The sequence below is a fragment of the Eptatretus burgeri genome, unplaced genomic scaffold, assembly GCF_056783735.1.
Source record: "Eptatretus burgeri isolate ZD-2024b unplaced genomic scaffold, Ebu_testis_v1 Ebu_testis_scaffold_3174, whole genome shotgun sequence".
NCBI lineage: Eukaryota > Metazoa > Chordata > Myxini > Myxiniformes > Myxinidae > Eptatretus > Eptatretus burgeri.
In genome coordinates, this window is record NW_028225122.1 from 140,442 (window position 1) to 144,976 (window position 4,535).

The 4,535-nt window shown below is 41.3% G+C and overlaps 2 protein-coding genes across 4 annotated transcripts in view; both read left to right on the forward strand.

The window, feature by feature from the left end:
- The window catches only part of LOC147006445 (uncharacterized), a 145,834-nt gene that overhangs the window by 92,052 nt on the left and 49,247 nt on the right, over window positions 1-4,535 (forward strand). The gene's annotated exons all lie outside the window — the stretch shown is intronic.
- The window catches only part of LOC147006449 (uncharacterized), a 91,748-nt gene that overhangs the window by 47,773 nt on the left and 39,440 nt on the right, over window positions 1-4,535 (forward strand). The gene's annotated exons all lie outside the window — the stretch shown is intronic.

Below are 4,535 nucleotides of genomic sequence, written 5' to 3' on the forward strand. Positions count from 1 at the left end.
GGAGACCGTCTCCGACGGGGCGAACAGAAAAGGAGCTGTTTGTCTGTCAGGGACCGAATAGTTGAAGGGTGGGGGGTTTGGGGAGGCGAAGAAGTCCTGAGTCGAGCGAGTTCGTTTTCGACTGCGGGTACCACAACCAAAAGAGTCCCCATCATTTTTGGTGTATGGTCCCTCCCCTCTGCTCATTTGAGGATCACACATGTGTGTAACAACATTTAAGCCTTGGTCTTGCAGGGTTGGAATGAATGATTGATATTGGGTTTATTTATGAATGGGTGAGGAGGGTTCACTAAATCCATGTCACTAACCTGTACCGGAGAGGGAGGGCTCGTGAAAATTTGGAAAGGTAAATTGGGACGGCCCCGCAGGTCACATTTTGTATTGTGGCATCCACCAATGAACGCAGTCTGTAGAAGGGGGGTTGTACAGATGTTAAAGTAAATTTTGAGGGGGGGTGAAGTGGGTTTTTGTGTGTTTTCTGACATTTTCTACCCGCCCCAGGGGTTCGTAGCGAGGAACCAAGAGTTTTGCAAATATTTGAGTTGTATATAAGGGGTGTAAAAACGTTAAGGGTAATAGGTAAGTCAGCTATGGCTCACTTACCAAAGCCCCTTCTAATTTATTTCACAAGCTACTTAGGTTTGAGTTGGTAAGTTGGAAAGACCGGAATGGTAACGTCTGCATTGAACCTTGCAGGAGCTACGGTTCCGGGGAGGGGGCTGTGTTATGATTATGGAGGAAGATGAACTGATTTAATAGCACAGATAGGATTCTATAGTGTAGCATGGTCCGTGGACAGGTTGAAGCATTTTGAAGTCATTAAGTTATAGAATCTGTGAGCTTTAGTGTTACGTGTCACCACATGACGGGTGGTGTGGTGTTAATTAGCTGAGGGAGTAAAAAATTTGTTCCCCTGTACATGATTACCCTTTGTGATTTTTCCCTTTGTTTTTATATCCAACGTATTGTTACGGGGCCGGGGGGTGGGGGGGTCGACCGTGAGCACGACCCCCAGATGGAGCCGCGAGCCGGCTCGACCGATCACCCGGAATGTAAAGGTCGTCGCCCCGGATAACTCCGGAACTGACGGGTCCCCTATCGGACCGATCTTCGCCAATGGATAGGCCACGTGGGGTAGGGTTGATTGCCAACTTCAATTTACCTAAGTACCCACGTGGTCCGACTACCGGGGAAGTTCACCCTCGGCTGACTTTGTCCGAATCGAGTCGCTATCGCCGACTCGGATCCGGCGTAACCGAGTGGAATTACCAAAAGTCGGACCGGAGCAAATGAACAAGTTACGAACTCTAATCCTCAAACATGCGTCATGTCGAGCCAATGAAAGAAACACAAAACGAGCTGTTACATTTAACAATTGGGGTCTATTTATACAGTAGTAATGGGGAACGAGGGAACACAAAAGAGCAGAACTATACCGAATATCAGAAATGCAATGCAATCATTTACAGAAAACAAAACACTTTACAGTTCTCCACTTGTTAGACGGGCCCACGGACACACGTACGCCCACACACCCAAGAAATGGTGGCTGATGCCTTTAATAAGGACTTCAGCTCAGAAGGACAGATGAGCTGAAACCCAGAACCTATCTCGAACCTCTCCACCTCGTGTGGTCTTCAAGCTGTTCGGACCCGGGCTTCAGCGAGGGCGAGTTGGATCCAATTGCCGTGAGCCGCGATCCTTCCCGAGCTCCAGCGGATCTCCTCACGCTCCGGACCACGTGCTGGTGAGACGAAACACCGATCCTTCCCGAAGATGCGTCACTTTCCAAGTAGAGCCAGCCGAACCACGATGAGGCCACAAAGCAGAACAAAGGCCGAACCAAGATAACTCAGAACCAGCACGACCCTTTGAACCATCGGCTGCACAGCCAACTTGAAGAAGCACCAGCAGAACAACAACCTCGAACCAACTCGACCACCCTTGAACCAGGCTGACACTGCTCGACCACCAGGCCGAAGAACCACGACAACCAACCAGCCACAACCACTCTTCCGATGAACAACTCTCCAACAAGACCCCCCAGAACCCCAACAAGACCCCCGCTCGAGCCAAGCATAGTGTCCCTTTTTTATTCCTATCGGCCCCCTCCGCCACTCCCGGCCTGACTCATGCCCTCGTGTGCCATCCCCCGCACAACCGCGGGTGGGAGGGAATTGTTTACGTCATTGCATCACGGGATGGGAGGATTCTTCTTCCTCTTTGCAGAGGAAGGGGAGGGTCGTTCTTCTTTGTGTTCTGATCGAACGCGAACTATTAAAATGAATCACAGCGCATTTAATCGATTTTTACCCTTTAAACAATGGAAGGCAAGCTATCTATGGAACATGCACTTACCGAGATAACTGAGCTTAAGGACCTGAATGATGAGTGCGATAATGGTTTCCAGATTCGCAACAGTATTTTATATCTATGTTTTTTATATCTATGTATTTTACATCTATGTTTTTTATATCTATGTATTTTATATCTATGTTTTTTATATCTATGTATTTTATATCTATGTTTTTTATATCGATGTATTTTATATCTATGTTTTTTATATCTATGCATTTTATATCTTTGTATTTTAGATCTATGTATTTTAGATCTATGTATTTTATATCTCTGTATTTTATATCTGTTTTTTTATATCTATGTATTTTATATCTATTTTTGTTATATCTATGTATTTTATATCTCTGTTTTTTATATCTATGTATTTTATATCTATGTATTTTATATCTATGTATTTTATATCTATGTCTTTTATATCTATGTTTTTTTTATATCTATGTTTTTTTTATATCTATGTTTTTTATATCTCCGTATTTTATATCTATGCATTTTATATCTTTGTATTTTATATCTATGTTTTTTATATCTATGTATTTTATATCTATGTTTTTTAGATCTATGTATTTTATATCTATGTTTTTTATATCTACGTATTTTAAATCTATGTATTTTATATCTATGTTTTTTATATCTATGTATTTTATATCTATGTTTTTTAGATCTATGTATTTCATATCTATGTATTTTATATCTAAGTATTTTATATCTATGTTTTTTAGATCTATGTATTTTATATCTATGTTTTTTATATCTACGTATTTTAAATCTATGTATTTTATATCTATGTTTTTTATATCTATGTATTTTATATCTATGTTTTTTTATATCTATGTATTTTATAACTATGTTTTTTTATATCTATGTATTTTATATCTATATTTTTTATATCTATGTATTTTATATCTATGTTTTTTATATCTATGTATTTTATATCTATGTTTTTTATGTCTATGTATTTTTTATCTGTGTATTTTGTATCTATGTATTTTATATCTATGTATTTTAGATCTATGTATTTTATATCTATGTTTTTTATATCTACGTATTTTAAATCTATGTATTTTATATCTATGTTTTTTATATCTATGTATTTTATATCTATGTTTTTTATATCTATGTATTTTATATCTATGTTTTTTTATATCTATGACACCTGCTCGTCGAACATCTCATTCCAAAATCATGGGCATCGATACGGAGTTGGTCTCCTTTTGATGCTTTTACAGCCTCCACTCTTCTGGGAAGGCTTTCCCTCAGATGTTGGAACATTGTTGCGGGAATTGCTTCCATGCAGCCACAAGAGCATTAGTGAGGTCGGACATTGATGTTGTGCGATTCGGTCTGGCTCACAGTCAGCTTTCCAATTCATCCCAAACGTGCTCGATAGGGTTGAGGTCGTCGGATGATTAACTCGATTAACCGCATTTTCAGGGTTAATTGGGCAGTGGTGGTATAGTTTGTTGACTTACCTGTAAAAATGCGTGGTTACCTTTCTCCCCGGGAACTAAGAAAACTTCATCCATCCAATGGAACCATACTCTGCACAGAGCGTCGGTGCTGCCGAAGCAGTTTCCTTGGCGATTAGTCACAATCCTGGACGGGTCGCCACTCTGACGCAGGATACTCGAATGACTCGATCATCCCCAGCAAGCTGGTACAAGCTGGTACGGAAGGATGGCAGGATGAGTCACCCACTGGTGAAGTAATTCAGTGGGCAACGAGGCTTGAACTCAGGACCCTTGGAAGAAAGCAAACTCACCCAGACGAATTTTTTTGAAAGAAACCAAGTGAGTAATGACCGCGATGTGGTCACAACCTGGGATGCAAAAACACAAACCCAGGCAGTGTGTAATCAGCAGAGGCCTCCAGGGCTAATGTGTTCGGCCCACCAGAAAACCAAGATGGCGGCCATATAATATCGGCTTGGAGTCATTGTGGTTGTTGTCAAGGGACAGATGTGGGTGTTGTCAAGGGACAGATGTGTGTGTTGTCAAGGGACATATGTGGGTGTTGTGAAGGGACAGATGTGGGTGTTGTCAAGTGACAGATGTGGGTGTTGTCAAGGGACAGATGTGGGTGTTGTCAAGGGACAAATGTGGGTGTTGTCAAGGGACAGATGTGGGTGTTGTCAAGGGACAGATGTGGGTGTTGTCAAGGGAAAGATGTGGGTGTTGTCA